This window comes from Dendrobates tinctorius, unplaced genomic scaffold (assembly GCF_039654945.1).
Source record: "Dendrobates tinctorius isolate UK_male_01 unplaced genomic scaffold, ASM3965494v1 ptg000162l, whole genome shotgun sequence".
Taxonomy (NCBI): domain Eukaryota; kingdom Metazoa; phylum Chordata; class Amphibia; order Anura; family Dendrobatidae; genus Dendrobates; species Dendrobates tinctorius.
In genome coordinates, this window is record NW_027361829.1 from 46660726 (window position 1) to 46673498 (window position 12773).

Here is a 12773-nt window from a genome sequence, read left to right on the forward strand (position 1 = left end):
CCCCCCCCCCCCCCCGAGCACACTGTGCCCACAGGACATACTCTGCCCCCCCCCACCGGAGCACACTTTGTCCACGGAATATACTCTGCCCCCCCCATATCATACTGTGCCCACAGAATATACTCTGCCCCCCGTAGCACACTGTGCCCACCAGAATATACTCTGCCATCCCCCGGAGCACACTTTGCCCACAGGACATACTCTGCCCCCTCTTCCCAGGCTCCGTGCACCCTGTAAGTGGAGAGCAGGAAGCGATGCGCCGCCGCCCTCTAGTGGACGCTCTCTGCACAGCACCGCAGCGCTGCCTCTCACGCGTGCCGCCATGCAGTGTACGGCTGACGGCGAGCTGGGGGAGGCGGCCCGGCCTATAGGACGTCCTGCTCTGCCGGGTGGAGCCTGTGGCGTCATTCCGTCAGACGCCCGTCCACAGTCCCTCCCTGTTTGTGCAGCTGTGTCCGGGGTAGGGACACAAGGACCCGGAGGAGGTGTCTGGGGAGACGGTGTCAGGAGACAACAAGGAGCTTCCAGGTAATGCGGCTGCAGTCAGTGCCCCGCAGGCGGCCACACACCCGGCGCTGCCCTGATGGTGAGCAGCTGTGGCACTGAGGGGACCCAGTACATAGCCCACAGTGTGCCCACGAGCCTGGCAGTGCAGGGAGAGGTGTGTGCGGCGTCACACATTGTTGGTGCCATGTTACTTGCCATTATTTAGGGGCATATGTCTTACAGGGGTTTTCCATGTAGAAGTCTCTTCAGCCCTTAGGCACTGGTTAAAAACAATAAAGTTTGTATGAGCCGCTGAGCCCAGTGACTGTCTGCAGCGGTCACGTATACTTGTGATGTCACCGCTGCAGCCTGTGTGAGCAGCATAGGAAGGGACCGTTCAGCTCTTGTGTTACTGAAACAGCGCGGAGCGTCATCGTGGCGTCCATGATATCAGGCTTTATTCCTGGATGAAGTGGCGCCTTTTATACGTATGAAAAGAAACCCCGCAGGTCCTCGCCTCCCTGGTTCCACCTCTGTTCTGGTCTTTATGCACAGGCTGCAGCGGTGACCTCACAACTACAGCACACCGCTGCTGCAGCCAGTCACTGAGCTCGGGCTCTGCCAATGTAGTCGGACAACATAATGCTTTAACATGGCCGGTCCACAAGTGGTTAAAGGCATCATCCTCTATGGAGCAACCCTTTACTTATGGACTCGTGGTGCTACATTAAAACATCTAAATTATACTTGCGTCACTGACCTCTGATCTCATCCGCGTGTCCCCGAGCGGTCTCCTGACAGTAGTGGCCAACCGGGCTCACTCACATTACCATATAAGTCAGATAAGTGCAATGACAGAAATCCTGGCCGTGCACTCCGACCAATGATAGTAAATGAGTCAGCGCTCACCTGCGTCTTTTCTTTTTATCCACCTCTCGGATCAGACTGAGAAAAAAATGACAGCATGCTGCGATTGTCAGCAAGAATCGGATCGCACTCACCAATGAAAGTCAATGGGTGCGAGGAAGAAAATCACAGGGTACAAGGACTATACGTGTGCCGTCTGATTTTTGTGCTCGTATCTCATAGGAAAGCTGACATGTCATCAGCCAAATACACAGTGTGAACCGTCAAAATAGAGAGATGAAAAGATGTCAGTGAGATGATTATTGCCTTGCGTGTGTAGTTTTCTGTACATGTCTTTAATAAAAAAAAGAAAAAAAATGGCATGGGGTCCCCTTTATTTATAATAACCAGCCAAGGGAAAGCAGACAGCTTTGCACTGGTGTTATTCTGCGAAGTTGGCAATAAACATAGCACTTCCCACCCTATTAATATCAGCTCAGAGCTGTCTGCTTTCCCTCAGCTGGTTATTAAATAGGGAGGAGCCAAAAAAGAAGACTTGCGGACCCCCCTATTTTTAATAACCTACAAAGGCCAAGCAGACAGCTGCAACCTGATATTAATAGGCTGGGAAGGGCCATTGGCTCTCTCCCAAACTAATGACACCAGCCATCAGCCGACCCTGAAATGCCGCATTCGTGTGTTATGATCACCATTAATGTTTGTGTAGCGGATGGTGGTACTCTATTTTCATGTGTGCCTTCCGTCTAGTTACGGACTAGAATTGTCTTGCCGTACTACTTTATTACCTACTAGCTGAAGAGCCCGACGCTTCATAGTAACTAACTACGGTTAGTTATAGCAAATTATGATTATATATAAATCTGAGTGTATAGCTCCGCCCACTCCGCATAGCCACATTCAGTATAATAGCCTACATCATCCCGTCAGCCAGATCTACCGGACTATTACCCCTAATATCCCACATCGTCCCGTCAAAGCCATCGGACTACTACCCCTAATATTCCAAATCATCCCGTCAGTCTGGGGTCAGAACCAGAGCGCTGAGTGGAACGGTCCTAACTTCCATACCGGATATCCCTCTGAGAGATGCTTTGCGTCAGAACCAGAGCGCTGAGTGGATTTGTCCTGACTTCCATACCAATGATCCATTTAATAGAAGCCTGAGGTGAGAATCAGAGCGCTGAGGAATTTACCTTAACTTCCATACCAATGATCCCTTTAAGAGGCCCTGGGGTCAGAACCACAGCGCTGAGGGGAACAGTCCTAACTTTCAAACGGGGGATCCCTTTAAGAGAGGTCTGGGGTCAAAACCAAAACGCTGGATGGATTTGCCCTGAGTTCCATACCAATGATCCCTTTAATAGAGGCCTGGGATCAGTACCAAAGCATTTGAATGCAATTGCCCTGACCTTCCATACCGGGGATCCCTTTAAGAGAGCCTGGGGTGAGAACCAAAGCGCAGAGTGGATTTGCCCTCACTTCTGTTTTGGGGATCCTTTTAAGAGAGGCCTTGGGTCAGAACCAGAGCGCTTAGTGGAATTGCCCTAACTTCCCTACCAATGATCCCTTTAATAGAAGCCTGGGGTCAGAATCATAGCGCTGAGGGATTTGCCCTAACTTCCATACCGGAGATCCCTTTAAGAGGGAAGATGTGCCTATGGAATGGAGGATGTGTGATGGGCATATGGGCATGGGAGGGGGGATTAATTTCGGTCATGTGCGCTCTGCTCCTTTCTGGGGGGCAGACAATGGTTGGGAGCTTATGTTCCCGGGGATGCTAGATTTCTCCCACCCAGTCACTGTCTGCTGAGGTGTTGTCGTGGCGTGATAAAACTGTTGCTCATAGCAAACAATTACAGCTCAGCTTCTTTTAAACAGCTCTGGTGAAATAAAAGATGCTTTGTGATTGGTTGGTGATACAGACACACATACATTCACTTTTATATCTACTATATAATCGTCTAATTCTGTCTGTAACGGAAATCCCGCGTCGCTGATTGGTCACGGCCGGCCATGACCAATCAGCGACAGGCGCAGTCCGGCTGCCGGATCACCGCCAGGACCCACCGCCGCCTGACTACACACGCCGGATCCCTCCGCTGCCTGCCCACCCCTGATGAAACCTGAAAGATAAGAAAAAAGGCTTAGATTATACTCACCCCAGCGTTTGGTCCGGTCCGATGGGTGTCGCCGTGCCATCCGGCGCCTCCCATGTTCATACGATGATGTCGTCCTCCTTGCTTCTCCCTCGGCTCCTGCGCAGGCGTACTTTATCGGCCCTGTTGAGGGCAGAGCAGAGTACTGCAGTGTGCAGGCGTGGACCTCTTTGACCTTTCCCGGCGCCTGCGCACTGCAGTACTTAACTCTGCCCTCAACACGGCAGATAAAGTACGAATGCGCAGGAGCCGAGGGAGAAACGAGGAGGACATCATCGTATGAAGATAGGAGGCGCCGTACGGGGCCACAACACCTACCGCCCCCGCCACCTGATGAGTATAATCTAACGTGTTTTCTTATTTTTCAGGTTTCATCTGGGTCTTATCTACAGCATTACAGAATGCTGTAGATAAGCCCCTGATGGCGGTGGCCCCAGCTTATGAGGCAAAAATGGGGTGACAGATTCCCTTTAAATAAACTACATACATATTCTAGAATACCCGATGCGTTAGAATCGGGCCACCATCTAGTGCAGGGGTCCCCAACCTTTCTTACCTTGAGAGCCACATTCCACCATGAAAGTTGGTCGAGAGCCACATTGCAGATAAAGACATAGTCAAAGCCAATTTACTAGTAGAAAAAGCTGTGGAATCCGCACAAAGAATTGTCATGCTGCGGAAAATAAACCGCTTTATTTCCGCGTGGAATATTCCGCAGCATGTGCACAGCAGATTTGGTTTTCCATAGGTTTACAACATGGTACTGTACACCGCATGGAAAACTGCTGCGGATCGCAGCCAAATTCGCAACGTGCACATATCCCAGGATAATTAGTCACTCATTTAAAGGGAATCTGTCTTCCCCCCCCCCCCCCCAGGGCTTATTAAGGTAAAAGAGCCACCTTCAGCAGCACTAAGGCTGCATTCTGTGAAGGTGGCTGTTATGTTGGCTCAGTGGATAGCACTGCAGCCTTGCAGCGCTGGAGTCCTGGATTTGAATCCCACCCAGGACAACATCTGCAAGGAGATTGTATGTTCTCCCCGAATATGCGTGGGTTTCCTCCCACATTCCAAAGACATACTGATAGGGAATTTAGATTGTGAGCCCCATCGGGGACAGTGATGTGTGCAAACTGTAAAACGCTTTGGAATGTTAGCGCTATATAAAAATAAAGATTATTATTATTATTATGTTTTTTATCCCTATTACCCCAGAAATAATTACTTATATAAATTTTGCGCCTTACCTGTATTGAGTCAGGGAGGTATGTTTTCTCCCCTACTCAAGCGCCTCGCATCCATCCATCATGCCCCTCTGGCCATTAGGTGCCGCCTCCTCTGTCTACTCACGTCACCGGCGCCTCCGCTGTACAATTATTATTCGGGCATGCACTGTCCGCACTTCCCTGGAACTTGCATCCACTGATGTACGGAGATTGCGCCTGCGTGTAGCGGGGGCCCCAGATCCTGCCCCGCAGTGGGTTTTGATGTATTCACACTGCAGGGCTCGGAATCTGGTGCTTGCGCAGCGAGTCTCTCTGCGCCTGTTCCCATCTCCCTCCCTCTTTCCGACGTATTACAGGTGCAGAGATCTGCACTAGACAGGCAACAGATTCAGCCCCCTAGGAGGGAGATGGGGACAGCCGCAGAGAGACTTACTGCGCAGGCGCCACATTCCCAGCCCGCAGTGTGAATACATCATAACACACTGCAGGGCGGGATCTTGGGCCTCCGCTACACGCAGGCGTGATCTCCGTACATCAGTGGATGTAAGTTCCAGGGCAGCACGCACGACGCATGCCCGAAAAATTACTGTACAGTGCTGGCGCCGGTGACGTGAGGAGACACAGAGGAGATAGCGCCTGGTGGACTGAGGGGGATGATGGACGGCTGCGAGGCACTTGAGTCAGGGGGAGAAAACATACCTCCCTGGCTCAATACAGGTATGGTGTGCAATTTATAAAACTCAGTATTTCTGGGGTAATACGGATAAAGAACATAGAGTCACCTTCACAGAATGCAGCCTTAGTGCTGCTGAAGGTGGCTCTTTTACCTTAATGGGGGGGGGGGGACAGGTTCCCTTTAACCCCTTTCTGCCATCTGACGTACTATCCCATCGAAGGGACACGGGCTCCTATGCCCATGGACGGGATAGTACGTTATAGCGATCAGCGGCGCTCACGGGGGGAGTGCCGCTGATCGCGGCCGGGTGTCAGCTGATTATCACAGCTGACACCCGGCACTGTGTCAGGAGCGGTCACGGACTGCCCCCGACACGTTAACCCCTGGCACACTGCGATCTAACACGATCGCAGTGTACCGGGGATTTAGGGAAGCATCGGCAGGGAGGGGGCTCCCTCCGTGCTTCCCTGAGCCCCCCAGAGCAGCGCGATGTGCTGTGCTGCTCCGGGGGCCTCCTTCTCTGCTGGTCCCCGGATCCAAAATGGCGGCGGGGGCCTGCAGGGAGGCGGCTTCCTCATGCCTGCAAAGTGCCGGCATGAGGAAGCCTCCAGCACTGCCTGTGACAGATCGCTGATATGTAACAGCGATCTGTGATGTGACAGATCAGCGATCTGTCACATAACAGTGATGTCCCCCCTGGGACAGTGTAATAAAGTTAAAAAAAAAAAAAAAAAGTGTAAAAATTTATAAAAAAAATCGCTAAATAAAAAAAAAAAAAATCCCCTAATTTCATTTTTTGGAAATTAAAAAACCCCCAAAACAATAAAAGTACACATTTAGTATTGCTGCGTCCGTAACGACCCACCCTATAAAACAGTCCCATTAGTTAACCCCTTTAGCGAACCCCTTAAAAAATAAAGCAAAAAATGTTTTATCATACCGCCGAACAAAAAGTGCAATAACGCGCGATCAAAAAGGCAGATATAAATAACCATGGTACCGCTGAAAACGTCATCTTGTCTAGCAAAAAATGAGCCACCATACAGCATCATCAGTGAAAAAATAAAAAAGTTATAGCTCGCAGAATAAAGTGATGCAAAAATAATTTTTTATATAAAATTGTTTTTATTGCATAAAAGCGCCAAAACATAAAAAAAGACATAAATGAGGAATCGCTGTAATCGTACTGGTTTTTGTTCATTCTGCGTCCCAAAAATCGGTATAAAAAGCGATCAAAAAACGTCACATGCCCGAAAATGGTACCAATAAAAACGTCAACTCGTCCCGCAAAAAATAAGACTTCACATGACTCGGTGGGTGAAAATATGGAAAAATTATAGCTCTCAAAATGTGGTGATGCAAAAACTATTTTTACAATAAAAAGCGTCTTTTAGCGTGTGACAGCTGCCAAACATAAAAACCCGCTATAAATAGTAAATCAAACCCCCCATTTTCACCCCCTTAGTTAGGGAAAAATCAAATAAAAAAAAATGTATTTATTTCCATTTTCCCGTTAGGGCTGAGGTTAGGGGTGTGTTGGGGTTAGGGTTGGAGTTAGAATTGGGGGGTTTACACTGTTTTGGCACATCAGGTGCTCTCCAAACCAGGGCTGTGGAGTCGGAGTCTCGGAGTCGGAGGTAGTTTTGGTCGGAGTCGGTAGAAATGTACCGACTCCGACTCCAGCTTTAAAAAAAATGTATTAATATTTCATAATTGAACTTTCATATGAATTTTATAAATGTTACTCAAATATATATGTTCTATCAAACTATGAACAACAGTGATAAGCAGTTCTGCTGGAGATAGAGACATTTCTTACTTCTTGTGTGTCACTGTTCTCCACTGCCCTTATCTAATCTTATACTTGGTTAACCTCATGCTGCCCCAACCCCCCTACTTACAATGTATGAAACTGAAAGTGAAAATGTGTTGCAAATTCTTAGTAGTAAAGCTCCTCCTCTAGACTAGATCATACTAGGTGTGCGTCTTCCAAGCATCTCACAGCTGCCTGCTACTCAGAAGAGGAAGACTGTAAGAAGTATTATCCTTTTCAACAAACTTTGCATCAGTTAACTGTGAGTACATGAGGAATAATAACAGTATTACTGACCACTATATCAGTTGTACGACCTGGCAATAATTTTGTACAATTGTTTTTAGGAAAAACAATTGTCATTTGGATTGTGAATGCAGAATTAAAAACCTGAGAATGTCAAAGAAGCATCACATTAAATCAGCTGTATTTGAACATTTCACCATCACTCAAGATAGAAAACATTATGTCTGTCAGTGTATGACAAATGATCCAGACGAAAACAAATGCTGTGAAGCCAAGATGAGTGCATATTCAGGCAAAGATAAAAATGCTCCTACCAGAGCTTCTAATCTAAAGAGACATTTACAGCGCTTTCATCCAGAAGTACTGAAAGCAGTGGATGAGAAAGACTGCATCCAAACCAATGAACCAGTGCCCAGCTCTTCCAGGCAAACAAAGGAGCAGAGAACTTTGCAGCCATCAGTTGCAAGATATTTTGTCAGTGACAAAGTTACTGTGACAATGACAGTAGATACATTTAAAAAACAGATCATAGAGCTTGTTGTAAAGGATAGTGTGCCAAATTTCATTATTTTCACGACCAGCTTTTATGTGTCTGAATGGGGAAATGGCCCGCAAGCTTGGTGTTTCTCTGGAGAGAGAGAGTATTAGAAAATTAGTAATCGAAGAAGCTTTTAAACAAAAGGAAGAACTTAAAAAAACTCTCAAGGGACGCTTTCTGTTTCTTAAAATGGATGCCTGCACACGTCACAGAGTGAACTATTTTGCCATCAATGTCCGATTTGTTTGTGACAAAAATGAAATAGTTACCAAGACATTGGCAGTAAAAGACACCAAAGCTCATCACACCAGTGAGTTTCTCCAGGTCTTGATGGAAAAGGTTCTGCAAGACTATGAACTTAAAAAAGAGCAAGTTCTTTCTGTCGTAACTGACAATGCTTCAAATATGATAAGTACTATTAAGCTAATGAATGAGAGTAATGATGGTGACCAGCAGCTAGAAGAACATTCTGGGTCCACAGACACAGAAATGTTTGAAATAGAGGAACACAGTATTGTAACTGAGGAGCAAACTGAAGTTGCTTCAGATGAACAGCAACATGATAGTTTAGATGATCTTGTTGAAACTGTCAATATGTTCTTTCATTCATCACATGTGCTGTGTTGTGCATACGCTACAGCTGGCTATAAGAGACAGTCTGCAAGGAGGACACGCTGCTGCACTGATTGGCAAGGTGAGAAAATTGGCTACTGTTGCCAGAACCCCTAAAGTTGACTCAATTTTGAAGAGACGTGCTGGAAAAGGGGCAATTATTGATCAAGCCACACGATGGGGCAGTACTTAATGATTCAGCGCTTGGTTGAACTGAAAACCTTTCTTGTAGACATGGCTAACCCTCAACTGACGCTAAATGAAAGTCAGTGGAATCAGGTGACTGAGCTGGAAAAATTGCTAGAGCACCCATTTACAGTGACTAAAAAATTACAAGCAGAGGACTTAACTCCAGGTATTTTCTTAAAGGAGTGGAAGAACCAGATGTTTCGCCTGTCCCAAAGAGGAGGGTTAATTGCAAGTGGCATTGCTACATCAATGAAACTGAGAGAGGAGCTACTATTACAAAATATCATTCTTTTGGCAGCTGTTTATGTAGACCCAATGCATCGGATTCTTCTAGATGATCAACAGCTAAGTAAAGGAAAAGAAGCTCTGTTTGAAATAGCAGTAAGGATGAAAGGGTTGGAGAACAGTCAGGAGGAACAAGAAGAATTTGGTCGTCCTGCCACATCTTCACCCTCATCATCAACTGATGAAGAATTTAATTTCGAAAAATATTTGGATCACAAGGACCGTGCAAAGCGTTCCCGCATAGAAGAAGAGTCATCCCCATCAAGGAACACAGCCAGTACATTTCAGCAGAATTTTTCATGTGCACTAAAAGAAATTGAGAAATTTGACCGTTCATCAAAAATAACAGTGCAACAAGCGATTCCTCTGTATCCTGACATTGTCAGAGATGTTGCCCGAGTGGTTACTGCTTTGCCACCAACACAAGTTAGTGTAGAGAGGTTGTTCTCTGCTCTCAAAATAATTAGATCAGATTTGAGGGCATCCGTGAAGGAGGATCTGACAGAGGCAATACTTTTTCTTCTTATTAACTGCATAAAAGTGTTTATTGCATATTTACTTACAGTTTAGAAAAGTTTATAAAAGTTATTTGCTATATTCTAATTGTATTCTAATAAATGTAGTTTTTGCTCTAAGTGGTCTAATTACTTATATGATGGTGAGAAACTGAATAAGCGCGATGTTTAATATTTTACAACAGTAAATTTGTTATGAATTTGCCATTTATGAAGGAGTCGGAGTCGGAGCCTGATAAAATCCAGGAGTCAGAGTCGCAACTGTGGCTTACCGACTCCACAGCCCTGCTCCAAACGCGACATTTTGTCCGACCTCAATTCCAGCCAAAAAAAGTAAAATGGTGCTGCTTCCCTTCCGAGCTCTGCCATGCGCCAAAACAGTGGTCCCCCCCCCCCCACATATCCGGTATCAGCGTACTCAGGAGAAATTGCACAATAACTTTTCTAGTCCAATTTCTCCTGTAAAATAAAAAGAATTGGACCCGAAGTAATTTTTTTGTTAAATGTTCATTTTTTTTTATACATTCAAAAAATTCCTGTGAAGCACCTAGAGGGTTAATAAACTTTTTGAATGTGGTTTTGAGCACCTTGAGGGGTGCAGTTTTTAGAATGGTGTCACTTTTGGCTATTTTCTATCATATAGACCCCTCAAAGTGGCTTGAAATGTGATGTGGTCCGTAAAAATAAAATGATGTTGTAAAAATGAGAAATCGCTTGTCAACTTTTAACCCTTATAACTTCCTAACAAAAAAAAAATTTTGGTTCCAAAATTGTGCTGATGTAAAGTAAACATGTGGAAAATGTTACTTATTAAGTTTTTTGTGTGCTATATCTCTGTTATTTAAGGGCATAAAAATTTAGAGTTGGAAAATTGCAAAATTTTCAAAATTTTTGTCAAATCTCCATTTTTTTCACAAATAACCGCAAGTTGTTTGAAATTTTTCCACTATCATGAAATACAATATGTCACGAGAAACCAATGTCAGAATCAGTGGGATCCATGGAAGCGTTTCAGAGTTATTACCTCATAAAGGTACAGTGGTCAGAATTGTAAAAATTGGCCCGGTCATGAACGTGCAAACCACCCTTGGGGGTGAAGGGGCTAAAATGCATGCGCGGACACTTAAAAAAAAAACTTAAGATAACGAATTTACTTCAGTGATCCTCTTCCAACACCTTCTGTCCTTCACCAGTATCGTCTATAGAAGCCGCAGTAACCAAAGTCTCGCGACTTCAATAGAGCACAGTGACCTGCTCCACTGTGCAGGCATGAATGCAGTCACTGAATGACATGCACACAAAGGAGGGGCGTCAAATTACAGGCGGTGTGGCGGGTATTACAGAGAGCGGGGCGGCTCCCTTTCCAGTGACCGTCGGTGATCCACATGTCAGGAGCAGGCGGCGGGTATTACAGAGAACGGGGCGGCTCCCTTTCCAGTGACTGTCGGTGAGCCACTTGTCAGGAGCAGGCAGCAGGGCGGGTATTACAGACAGCGGGGCGGCTCCCTGGGGACTTCTTTCTTGTCACCATCGGCGAGCCACAGGTTGGGGACCCCTGATCTAGTATATAGATAATTGGGGTGACATTAGTGCACTGGGTGTGTGTGCACACTACAGATTGGGCACCACATTGGCTGTACTTTCATGGATATTATGGTATGTGCACACGTTGCAGATATGCCTGCAGAATTTTCTGCACAGAATCTGCACCTCTTGGCCGAAAACGCAGGTAAAAATCTGCGTGTTTTTGATGCGGATTTTCATGCATTTTTTCCATGAGGATTGTATGCGTTTTTGTAAGCTAAATAAAGATATATTATTTAACAAAAAAAAAAATTTGTGATGTCACTTCTGGTCCAACCTCTTCCTTTACATTTGTCCAACCCACACTCCATTACACACAGACAGACAGATAGATATGGGACAGATAGATATATCTCTAGATATATCTCTAAATAAATAGCAAGGCCGATGTTTATTGAACATTATGTTTAATTTTGAAAAAAAAAAAGGGGGGGGGGAAATGGCGTGGGCTCCCGTGCAATTTTCTGCGTCAGAGAGGAATAGCCGATGGCCGGGGGCAATATTTGTAGCCTGGGAAGGGGGTAATACCCATGGATCTTCCCAGGCTATGACTATCAGCCCGTAGCTGTCTGCATAGCCTTTACTGGCTATTAAAATAGGGGGACCATGGGCCTCTTGGCTGCATCTCTGATCAGTCTTCTTGTTTCAGATAAAAGTTTAGAGGGACGGCCGGGTCTTGGTAGATTTGCAGTGCTATGATACTCCTTCCATTTCAGTATGATCGCTTGCACAGTGCTCCTTGGGATGTTTAAAGTTTTGGAATCATTTTGTATCCAAATCCGGCTTTAAACTTCTCCACAACAGTATCACAGACCTGCCTGTTGTGTTCCTTGGTCTTCATGATGCTCTCTGTGCATCAAACAGATCCCTGAGACCATCACAGAGCAGGTGCATTTATACAGAGATTTAATTACACACAGGTGGATTATATTTATCATCATTAGTCATTTATGACAACATTGGATCATTCAGAAATCCACAATAAACTTCTGGAGTGAGTTTGCTGCACTGAAAGTAAAGGGGCCGAATAATATTGCACCCCCACTTCTCAGTTTTTGAATTTCCACAAAAATTTAAAATAACCAATAAATTTCGTTCAACTTCACAATTGTGTCCCACTTGTTGTTGATTCTTCACCAAAAATTTACATTTGGTATCTTTATGTTTGAAGCATGATATGTGGGAAAAGGTTGAAAAGTTCCAGGGGGGCGAATACTTTCGCAAGGCACTGTATGTGACTACAATCCTGATCATATGGTGATAGAGAGGCCCACAGCTTCCCCTCCCTGACACATTGTTGATGACTTGCTGTCCCATACATCTGAGCCTTTTCTGTTTTTTGACTTTTTATTTTTATTATGTACTATGCATTATATTGTTATAATAAACCTTTTTGATATTATATATTTGTGGACCATGACTCCATGTTTTGTGTAGGAATAAAGCCTAATATTAATAGGCTTGGAAGGGATCATGGATATTGGCTCCCTCCCAAACTAACACCAGCCTTCAGCTGCCCCTGAAATGGCGTATCCGTTAGATGTGGCATTCTGGCGCTTAGCCTCGGTTCTTCCCAGTTG

General features: G+C 45.4%; 1 protein-coding gene across 6 annotated transcripts in view; it reads left to right on the forward strand.

Annotated features, from left to right (window-relative positions):
• Positions 1 to 359: 359 nt before the first annotated feature.
• Positions 360 to 12773, forward strand: part of HERPUD2 (HERPUD family member 2) — a 100066-nt gene continuing 87652 nt past the window's right edge. For 4 of the 6 annotated variants that reach the window (XM_073550002.1, XM_073550004.1, XM_073550001.1 and 1 more), the window contains exon 1: positions 364 to 528. The gene's annotated coding sequence lies outside the window, so the exon portion shown is untranslated. Of the gene's footprint in view, positions 529 to 12773 lie in introns of all 6 variants that reach the window. The other 2 variants (XM_073550005.1, XM_073550006.1) reach the window with 2 other exon arrangements.